Raw genomic sequence first — 12,149 nt, 5'->3', positions numbered from 1 at the left:
GTGGGTGGGTCGGAGGTGGGTGGGGTTTTGGGCAGCCACGCAACGCAGTAATCTCTGGCCATCCAAGTGGTGGCCAGCACTCTCCAGGAAGCGTTAAGGGCTATCACACTTAACCAGGACAGGTTCATAGTTCACCCGTGCTAACCAAGTGTCTCTCTTTTACCCTGCAGGAGGAGTACATCAGGATCATGGAATCTGGTGAACTAGCTGTATGCCTGATGGCCTACAGAGTGCAAAGACGACGTAGGAGAGAGCAACTGAGGCTCCTGGCTGTGCAGAGGCAGGAGCAGCAACCTTAGGAAGAAGGGGTGGCTGGGGCTCCTGCACATGCCACCGAAGAGCCACAGCGAGCTGTCACTTGTTGGCACCTAGTGACATTCAGGAGGTGTCTATATCCCCTTTTTCCTCCAGATGACTCAGAACGTGTTGCCAAAGACTGCGCATGTCTAGAGAACTGCTCGGTCACATCTGCCAGTTACTGCAGGATTTGGCGCCACACGAACATGGAGGGAATCCACTGCCAGTGGCCATGAAAGTGACTGCAGCGCTCAATTTCTATACCAGTGGCTCCATTCAGGGCTCCTCTGTGGGATATTGCAAGCCTCCACCCAAAAATGCATTTATGAGATGACGGATGTCATCTTTGTGAGGGGACACAACTTTGACCATTTCGCCCAGGACCAGGAGAGCCAGGATGCAAGAACGATTGGATTCGCTCAGATCTCGGGCTTCCCATAGGTGCATGGTGCAATTGACCGCACTCATGTGATGCTCAGATCTCAGTCGGAAAACGTGGTGAACTATATCAACAGCAAGCTCTTCCATTCGCTTAATGTGCAGCTAATGCGCAACCATCAGAAAAGCATCCTGCACGTCTGTAAAAGGTTTCCAGCGAATGTGCACGACTCCTACTTCCTCAGTCAGTCACAGATCCCTGTGAGGAGGTCCTGGAAGGCAACAATGATGGGGATGAGCACAGGCTAGACAAGGCAGGCACACTCGGGAGGCCCGAATAGCTGCTAGCGTTGGATGCCAGCGCTGTCACCTCAGCCTGAAGACCAACGGACTGTTCCATCATGCCTTGCAGAGGAGTGCAGCGAACATCCCTTCCTGATGTTCCGAACTTGCCTTTGCAACTCCAGCAACTGTGGCATGACCGAGTCCAGAGGCTCGTCATCTGACTCGGACTCAGCAAATATCTGGCCTGCAACAGTCCTCCGAGTGCCAGACACAAGGGAAGTCCCAGCTGCCAGATCAGACAGTGCGTTATGTCACCAGATTGTGATCCCGAGGCTATTCTAAAGCTTGGTCCCATCGAGGTATGTGTCTCTGCACTGGTGGAGGGTGTGGGTGAGCGAGGTGATGGGACTTCAAGTAGGGTGCATCCTCTTCAGAGGTTTCTTTGGGGTTTGATTGGAGGTCCTTGATCATTGACTCCATTGGCTGTTTCCCAGATATGCCTTCAGAAGCAAGGGGAGATACTTAGTGCATGGCAGTGGCCTATGAAACAGGACACATCATTCACAGCATGGTTGTCTGATGGATGTTGCACTGCTGGACCCTCACTTGGCAGAGCACTGCCGACCTCACCCTCAGCACTGGAATGGTCCAGATCATCGCTGGCCAGCCGTACGACTCTGTTTTCAAAGTCCCGGAGGACCTTGATTTCCGGCATTCCTCCACTGGTCTGCAACCTCTCCCTCTTGTTATATGCCTGCTTGCCCTGCATGAATAGAGATGGAGAAAGTATATCCAGAATGCCTGCCAGGCCAGATGATAAGTATGCCTGACATGTATGGTTGGCGTGTGGTCCCATGGATGGGATGTGGACAATGACGGTGAAAGTGAAAGAGTGAATGGTGACGTCCCTTGAACCGGCAGTGAGTGAGGGCCCTATGAATATGTAATAGGATTCTGAGGTGAGAGTGATGAGGAGAGTGACTTACCCTGGCAGAACGGTAGAGATCATTCATCCTCTTGCGGCATTGGGTGGCTGCCTTCTTTTGAAGGGCATTGGCACTGACCACTGCTGCCACTGCCTCCCAAGCCTGGCTGGTTACTCCATTGCCCATCCTGCAGCCAGAGCAGGGGTAAAGGACTTCCCGGCGGGACTCCACGGCATCCAAAAGGCATTCCAATGATGCATCATTGAACCTGGGGGCTGCAATCTTTTTGCCTTTCATGGACAACTTCCCTGCAGCAGTCGTGGGCTGGAAGCACTGAGATGTGTGCACGCGACTGGACTTTAAATATGGCACCCGGCATGATGAAGCGGCGAGGTCCTTCACATTTCATAATTTGCTGTGCATTATTGTAAGTAAACAGCAAGGACACTTTTGTTATAAATGTCAAGGAAGTGTTGCTCACTCTAATATAATTTAACATTATTTCAATGTACAGTTTTGATTTAGTTGTGATGAACCTAATCATCTTGTTATGTTGATTTTTGCTAATCACTTCCTCTAAGAAACACTGCAGTGGATGAACATTCCTGATCTGAGTGCTATTTATTCTACCTTTTCTTTTTGGCCACTATACTGTAACGAATGTTGTTTTTCTTTTAAATTCTAGCATTTTATAAACTGTTCTATAAAATTCTATTCATGTGTGATGTGGCTAAACAAACCTGTCAGAGTTATAATCCTTCACTGAACATAAATGCTAAACTCAGGGGAGCATTTTTTTAACAATTCCAGAAAGATTATTTAAAAGTAAAATAGAAACTTTGGTGCAAAAACTGCTGGGTATAACTTGTTGACATTTATTCCTTTCAAATTAGATGCCAGAATTTCACCATTTCTAGTGAAGATTCAAATAGATTAACAAACTGCAGCTCAACAGTCAATCTGATTTTACAAGATTCACATCGAATCAGAGAATAGCACAGTGCAGAAGGCCATTGAATCTATGCCAGCTCTTTTGAAGAGCTATCAGTTAGACACATTTATCTGCTATTTCCCCCTATCTCTGTAATTTTATCTCCTTCAAGTATTCATCTATTTCCCTATTCAGGGCTACAACTGAATCGGTATCGCCCACTCTAAGCCAGTGCATTCCAAAACCTAACCACTTGTTAGTCTGCGATGCAACCTCATGTTTAAGGAAAAGAAACAGAGATTAGTCATCAGTTACAGGTTTGTATGTTTGTAACAATTTGCAAAGTCCTATTAAAAGGTCTTATAAAAATTAGAAAATATACATTTCCTGTCTTGGTCAAACCTTCCTCATTTGTAGCATGGAACATTCTCCACACATCACAGGAGTCCCTAATTCTATTTATCTTGGGTAGTCATGTCGTTGATATGTAAATTATGTTCATAAACCTTGTCAACATGTTCACACCCTCTATAAAAGGCAGCTGGATTTCCCTCCAAGCTGAGCTCTCTCAGTGGTTTCAGAAACTCCATTGCTGCGTTTAGTTTACTTCTGACACCATGGGCAGAATTTTCTGCCTGTCGGGCGGGCGGGCCCGTCCCAATCTCCGGCGGGTGGGGAGCCAATCCCTGCCGGAGAAGCGGGGCGCACCGCCATTTTACGTGGGCGGGCTAATTAAGGCCCTCCCTGCGTGACATCCGGTGGGAAGTGCTGTGCGCTCCCCGTACAGGCAGGGGGGATTCCCTAAAAGCGAGAGTGCAGTTTCTCGCACATGCACACGAAAGAGCGCACATCTCCCTGAGGCTAAGTGCAGCCTCAGGGAGATCGCTTCGACTTTGAAAAATATAAGATGGGACATGTTTATAATTTACAGAATAACTTATTAAAATTTTTAAAACCCTGCATGAAACATCATCCCGCCGCTGGATGAGGTTTCATGTTTTCTCTATTTGCAGCCGGGGCCTACCAACCTTGTCCTTTAATTGTTTCAATGATCCTGTCAATGACCTCAATTGGCCATTGAAAGATCGGTTTGCACACAGCTGATTTTGCTGCGCCCCCGCCTTCCTGAAAATTTAAATGGGGCAGGATGATGTCAGGGGTTCCGCCTGACATCATCCTGTGTCATTTTACACGTCAGCAAGGGGGCCTCTCCCCCTGCTCGCCGACGGCAAAATTCTGCCCCATGTCTTGTTTTTTGGTTCAAGGATGCACACAGGCCATCGACATTGTAGCTGAGCTAACTTTTTGATAACACATTTTCCTAACATTAACACATACCCCTGCAGTAACTGAATTCTATCAAGACAGGCTCCAACATGTTCTATCTGATCTTCAACTCTCAGGTCAGGTGACTCCCTTTCTAGTACAGAGTATCATATAGTATCTAATACTGGACTCTACTACCACAATCAACTATTATCAAGATATTTCACTCCTCCCCCTCTCCCTCTCCCTGCCTCTCTGTCTCCCTCGCTCCCTCAACCCTCTCTCTCTTCCCTAACCCTCTCTCTCCCCCTTGTGTCGATGTGTGTGTGTTTGAGAGACAGAGAGATTGTGTGTGCATGAAAGCGAGAGAGGGACAGAGAGATTGTGTGCATGTGAGAGAGAGGGACAGAGATTGTTTGCATGAGAGAGAGAGGGACAGAGAGATTGTTTGCATGTGAGAGAGAGGGACAGAGAGATTGTTTGCATGTGAGAGAGAGGGACAGAGAGATTGTGTGCATGTGAGAGAGAGGGACAGAGAGATTGTGTGTATGTGAGAGAGAGGGACAGAGAGATTGTGTGTGTGTGCATGTGTATGTGTGTGAGGGACAGAGAGATTGTGTGTGAGAGAGGGACAGACAGATAGGCAAACAGAGAGAGAGATTGTGTTTGTGTGTGAAAGAGGGACTGAGAGATTGGGTCTGTGTGTGTGAGAGAGAGAGAGAGTGGCAGAGAGAAGGATGGAGAGGTTTTGTGTGTGTGTGTGTATATGGGTGAGAAATAGAGACAGAGAGATCATATTTGTGTGTGAGAGAGAGAGACTATGTATGAGTGTGGGTGTGAAAGAAATAGAGAGAGAGAGAGACTGTATGGGGTACAGGCCCTACACACATTGACTCTCACTGGGGTAGAGTCCCATACACACTAATACTCTCTGGGGTACAGGTTCCACACACAATGACTCTCACGGCAGTACATGTTCCAGACACACTGGCTCTCATTGGGGTATGGGTTCCACACACACTGACACCCACTGGGGTACAGGTTTCACAAACACTGACTCTCACTGGGGCAATGGGTTCCACTCACATTGACTCTCACTGGGGCAGGGTTCAACACAAACTATACCCCTCACTGGGGTATAGTCCCACACACACTGAATCACTGGGCTACAGGTCCCACATGCATTGGCTCTTACTGTGGTACAGGTTCCACACACTATGACTCTCACTGGGATACAGACACCAAACACATTAACGCTCAGTGGGATATAGTTCCCCACACACTGACTCTCGCTTGGGTGTAGGTTCCACTAATGCTGACTCTCACTCGGGTACAGGTCTCATACACACTGCCACTGATGGGGATATGGGTTCCAAACACACTGACTCTCACTGGTGTATGGGTTCCACACGCACTGACTTTCACTGGGGTATGAGTTCCAGACACAATGACTCTCAATGGGGTATGGATTCCAGATAAACTGAATCTCACCACGGTAAAGGTCCACACACACGGACTCTCTCTGTGGTATGGGTTCCACACACACTGACCCACTGAGGTACAGGTGCGGCACACACAGACTCTCTCTGCGGTATGGGTTCCAAACACATGGACCCTCTCTGCGGTATGGGCTCCACACACACGGATTCTCTCTGCGGTATGGGTTCCACACACACAGACTCTCTCTGCGGTATGAGTTCCTCACGCATGGACTCTCTCTGCAGTATGGGTTCCACACACATGGATTCTTGCTGTGGTATGGGTTCCACACACACGGACTCTCTCTGCCGTATGGGTTCCACACACATGGACTCCCTCTGTGGTATGGGTTCCACACACACGTACTCTCTCTATGGTATGGGTTCCACACATACGGACTCTCTCGGTGTTATGGGTTCCACACACACTGTCTCATTGAAAATAAGGGATTCAATTTACAGGAGTTTGTCGCAGGTGGATAGATTTGCCAAAGCAATGATGATAGGGTTTCACATTCCTCGGTGCCACCCTCACAGCGGGCACTCACACTCCTGCAAGACCAGCACTTAGGACATGGCAATTCAGGAGGCAGATCAGCTACTTTCCTCTGAGGGTGACTAGATCTATCGAATCCAATCCAACCCGCTCGGTCAAAGAATTGGCAAAGCGCTAGTTAGCAGGCAGACACTGGAAGCCACTATCTTCCAAGGTGTAGCAGGCGCATCTCATTACCCGACAGCCAGAGGTACAATTACCACTTCCAGTCTTGAGACATACATTAAACATCAGCAGCCCATCACTATACTTTCTCCTGACATTCAGAGAATGTTTGAATGTAGCATGAAATGAGGAAGTAGAAGCAACATGCCTTATATGCTCACCTAGAGGAAGGACAGTGGTGGCGTTCAGACAACTTCCATATGCAAATATCAGATGATGAATTTTAAGTGTTCTGTTTCTCATTTGGGCGCATCAATTTCATTTGGCAGGCCCACACTAAGGTAGCAACTGGTGGTAGGATAGCATAAGCCAGCAGTTTGTCTAAAATGGATGGAAATATGCAGTATGATGTGACATTTAATTCATCTATCACAAGTGGATAGGTTTGCCAAAGCCTTTACAGTGGGATTCACATTTCTCAATGCCAGTTTACAACCAGTTCTCACACATCCTTACCTGGCACGGGAGAGACCTTGATCGTTTTTCCGCCAGGGAAAGGTTGTCCAGCAATGGCTATAACCAATCGAATCCCATACTATGGGGTACCTAACACCATCGGAGTCATGGTGAAGGGCAGCGAAGAAGGAATAGCTATGGATCGGACTTTCTTCACCAAGAGGATCCTATTCAGGGTGTGTAGTTTCGAGGCTGCGGAGATCTACTGCCTACAGGACTTCCCCAGCGCTGGATTTTTTGATGTGACGTTCAAGCAAGTGGCAGCTTGCGTCAAGCTCCTGAAGGTGTTTGAGGAGAAGAGAGACCTGCCAGAAATGAAGATCCTGACGGCGGAGCCGCTCTTTGCTCTGCCGTTGCAACGAGACTAGGTAGCTACGGTGCACCTTTACAAGCCCTTCGTCCCTGTCGCCGACATGCTCACCTTCCTCACCAGGTACTTCACTAAGGTTGGGAGCTGCACCTTGGTTAGAGACGATTTGGGGATCTGGACATGCAAACGCCAGGTTAAGGTCACGCTCAAGACTGATGGTACGGGAGCCATTTTCCACCCTTCTTCCAGATTCGCTATCAGGGGAAGCCGTGGCTACCTTGTCTATGCTGGGCAACCCAAACTTTGTCGCTAATGCGGCAAGGCTGGTCATGTGGCGGCCAACTGCAGCGCCGTCCTCTGCAAGAACTGCAAACAGGAAGGGCACCAGACAAAAGACTGCAAACAGGCCAAGTGCAGCAACCTGTGTGGCGAGGCAAGTCACCTGTACAGGACCTGCCCCAAACATTGCAGTACTTATGCACAGACAGCCAAAGCCAACGAGGGGGAAGCAGAAGAAATGCCTCGTGTCACTTCAATCACCAAGGTGCTCAGGGAGAACAACAGGACAAAGGAGGACACAGAGAGAGATAAGGTGGAGGAAAAGATTGGGGCAACAGACAGCCAATCAACAACACTGCCCCCTGAACCACCCACTCCTCAGGAGAGCGAATCAGTGGAGGAGGAGGAGGCAGCAGTGGAAAAGCAGCAGGCGGAGTGGCAGCTGGTGAAGAAAGCCTAAAGGAAGAAGGGGCTATGAAGGAACCAAGCCATTTCCCAGGCAAGAGGCAAGAGGCCTCTCCCATCTGACACGGATAACAAGAGCAGCAGCTCTTCGGACGAAGAAGTGCCAATGCGGCACAGACAGAAGAAGCGGCAAAACGTTAGGGAGTTGGAGGACGAGACACCCAAGCTCCAGAACATTAGAGACAATGAGGAGACCAGCGCAACCCAACTTTGCCCACAACCCGAAAAGGCCAGTGCACTACAGCCCAAGGAATCTGGGAGCAGTGAGGCGATCAGCGCACCCCAGATCCGGGAAGCCGGGAGCAGCAACTCCCCAGAGGGAGGGAGGATTAGAGAAGCTTCTCCAACGAAGGTCATTTCAAAAACGGCTCTCTGCACGGACCCCCAGATGCCACCCGAGCAGAACACTGCCAATGGGGAGGTGCAGGACGCTTTCCTCAGCCCATCCAAAGTAAGGCAATTTGAGCACACTACGGGTATGAAGGAGCAGACTAAAGGTCTGGAACTCTCAGAGACAACAGGTTTGGTAAGAGACTAAATGCTTTAAAGTAGGTTTAAAGATTGTATTCCATAAATGTGCGTAGCATTAAATCTACTACACGATGTGTTGTGACCTTGGATTACCTTGCCAAGGTCAAAGCTGACCTGTTGTTTCTGCAGGAGTGTGCGATACCGCACCTCAGCTCCTACAGGTAATGGTCACGATGGTGGTCCCATGGGCCTTCGATCTGGTCGGGAGGAAACGATCTCGTTCCTCTGGCCTGGGTATTCTGCTGCGGGGAGGCAGCTTCACAGTCTCCCAGGTTAAGGAGGTGGTGGGCGGGCGCCTCCTCGTAGCAGACGTAATGTACAAGAACGCTCCACTCTGGTTAATTAACGTGTATGCCCCGTCACAAGGGGCTGAGCGGCTGGAGGTTTTTCAGCAGCTCCCACTGCTGCTGGCAACCTCCAGGCCGGTCATTCTGGGCGGTGACTTCAACTGCATCATCGATGCGGCTGGACGATCCAGCAGGGCCGACAGCAGATTGGACACTACGTCCAGATCCCTGATGGAAACAGTTAAGGATGCCAAGCTGCACGACGTCATCAGCAACGCTGCAGACGGAGCGCAGCGTAGATACACCTGGTCGCAGCCAGACGGGTCCATCCGTTCCAGGATAGACTTCCTGTTTGTGTCCCGTGCATTCGCAGTCAGATCCACTGATCTCAAGCCGGTGTATTTCTCTGACCACTGCCTCGTACTGGCTGACTGTCACCTACAGGAAGTCCAGAGGATGGCAATGGGGCATGGAAGCTAAACGTGCAACTGCTGACCCCCGAGAGCATTGAGGAGCTCAAGAGGGATTACAGAGGTTGGAGAACCGTGAAACCCCTCTTTGAGTCACTGACACACTGGTGGGAATCGATCAAGGAAAAGATCAAGAGGTTTTTCATCCTCAAAGGCACCCAAAAAACTAGAAAGGAACAGAGAGAAATCTCCCGACTCCAGAAAAACATGCCGAATATGCTCCAGCTGCAGTCGATAGGGATCGATGTCAAGGAGGAACTCCAAGAGGTGAAGAGCCAGCAAGCCGTGCTGTTTGCCTCGGAGACCTCCAAGATCATCTTCCGTTCCAGAGTCCGCTCCATGTAGCAGGATGAGACGTGCTCACGTTTCTTCTTCCAAAAGTTACACAGAGAGAGCTCTGTGATCAGCAGCCTGAAGGAAGAAGACAGCTCAGTAAAGTCATCTCAATCCGACATTTTGAGAGTCAGCAAATCCTTTTATGCCGGATTGTATGACGTGAAGCCCACAGACAGCACGGCCTCCCAGTCCTTCCTGTCCTCTATCACGGAGGTCTTAGACGACAGTACACAGGAGAGCCTGGACAAACCGCTAACTCCTGATGAACTGACTAAGGCCTTTGAGTCCTTCGAGAAGAGTAAAACTCCCGGAAGCGACGGCTTGCCGACAGAGTTGTATTCAGCTCTGTGGGACTGGATCGGCCCGGACCTGCCAGAAGTGTACGAGAGTATGCTCCTGGCCGGCAGTATGTCAGAATCCATGAGGAAAGGCATTATCACCCTCATCTACAAGCACAAAGAGGAAAGGGAGGAAATTAGAAATTGGCGACCCATTTCACTGTTGAATGGGTACTATAAGATTCTGTCCAAGGTCATCGCCAATTGGGTCAAATCCACTCTGGAATTGGTGATCCACCCTGTCCAGACCTGCACTGTGCCGGACAGGAAGATCTCTGACAGCCTTGCACTGCTTAGGGATACGATTGCCTATGTACAGGACAGGGGTGTGGACACCTGCCTCATCAGCCTGGATCAGGAGAAGGCCTTTGACAGAATATCGCACACCTACATGGTGGATGTGCTCTCCAAAATGGGGTTTGGGGAGGGAATTCGCAATTGGATCCAACTGCTCTACACTAACATCAGTAGCACAGTCTCAATCAATGGGTGGGAATCAGATAGCTTTCCGATTAAATCTGGAGTCAGGCAGGGCTGTCCTCTCTCACCTGTTCTTTTTGTGTGTTGCATAGAACTCTTTGCTGAGTCCATCAGGAAGGATCTGGGCATTAGAAGAGTGATGATCCCAGGCAGTGGAGGCACTCAGATCAAAGCCTCCCTGTACATGGACGATGTCGCCGTCTTCTGCTCAGATCCACTGTCGGTGAGTAGATTGATCCACATCTGCGACCAGTTCAAACTGGCCTCTGGAGTCAAAGTAAATCATGCGAAGAGCGAGACCATGTTCTTTGGGAACTGGGCTGACCGATCCTTTGTCCCCTTCACTGTCAGGGCTGATGGCCTGAAGGTGCTGGGGATATAGTTCGGAGGGACCAAGGTATGCGTTAGAAACTGGAAGGAGCGAGTGTCTATGGTGAAAAGGAAACTGGGCATGTGGGAGGGACACTCCCTCTCCATTTTGGGTAAGAACCTGGTCATCAGGTGTGCCGCACTCTCGCTGTTGCTGTATGTGGTGCAGGTCTGGCCCATTCCACACTCCTGCGTGTGGCGATCACCTGAGCCATCTTCCGCTTTATCTGGAGGTCAAAAATGGATCGTGTCCGCAGGGACGCGATGTACAAGCCTCTAGATAAAGGGGGAAAAAACGTGCCCAACATCACCCTCATACTGATGATCACCTGTGTGTGTGGCTGCATCAAGCGGTGCGTAGACCGTCAGTACGCAAACACTAAGTGTCACTACATGCTGAGGTTCTACCTGTCCCCAGTGTTACGAAGGATGGATCTGGCCACGCTGCCGCGGAACGCTCCAAGTAGTTGGACTGTGCCATACCACCTGTCCCTCGTGGGAAAATTTATGCAGAGAAACACCTTTGACCACAAGTCTATCAGGCAGTGGTCGGCTCGTAATGTTTTAGAGGTCCTAAGGGAAAAGGAGAGGGTGGACCCGGTGGGATGGTTCCCCGAGCAGACTGACAAAGTCATTTGGCAGAATGCCTCATCGCCTGAACTTTCCAACAAGCACCAAGATGTAGCTTGGCTGGTGGTGAGAAAAGCCCTCCCTGTCAGATCCTTCCTACACGCCAGGAGTCTCACCCCCTCGGCATGTTGCCCTCGAGGAGGCTGTGGTGGGGAAGAGACCGTTGTTCACCTCCTTGTAGATTGTGCCTTTGCAAAGAAGGTCTGGAGAGGTATGCAGTGGTTTCCGTCGAGGTTCATTCCGAGCAGTTCTGTGACACAGGACTCTGTGCTCTACGGGCTGTTTCCAGGGACACACACCGAGGCAAACATCAACTGCAGCTGGAGGATCATCAACTTGGTGAAAGACGCTCTTTGGTCTGCCCGAAACTTGTTGGTCTTTCAACGCAAAGAGTTGTCCCCAACCGAGTGTTGCAGACTGGCACATTCCAAAGTCCAGGACTACGTGCTGAGGGACGCACTAAATCTTGGGGCAGCTGCCGCAAAGGCGCAATGGGGAAGGGTCGCTGCCTAAGACCTTTCTGCCACATTGCACCGAGGGGCTGGGAACTGTGAAGAGCCCCTCGGGATGTACAGACCACGTGGCCTGTCACGGCTGCCCTGCCATTCAATACGATCATGGCTGATCCTGGGCTTCAACTCCATTTTCCTGCCCACTCCTCATATCCCTTAATTCCCTGAGAAATTAAAAATCTGTCTATTCTCAGCCTTAAATGCTGTAAACCTCCAATGCAAGTATATCCTTTGTTAAATGTGGAGACCAAATCTCCACACATTATTCCAGGGGAGGTCTCACCAAAACCCTGTACAGTTGTAACAAGACTTATTTATTCTTGTACTCCAATCCCTTTGCAATAGAGGCCAACATGCTATTTGCCTTTCTAACTGCTTGCTGCACTTGCATGCTGACCTTCTGT

Source organism: Carcharodon carcharias, chromosome 19 (genome assembly GCF_017639515.1).
Source record: "Carcharodon carcharias isolate sCarCar2 chromosome 19, sCarCar2.pri, whole genome shotgun sequence".
Taxonomy (NCBI): Eukaryota; Metazoa; Chordata; class Chondrichthyes; order Lamniformes; family Lamnidae; genus Carcharodon; species Carcharodon carcharias.
Note: the sequence above shows the minus strand (reverse complement) of the source record.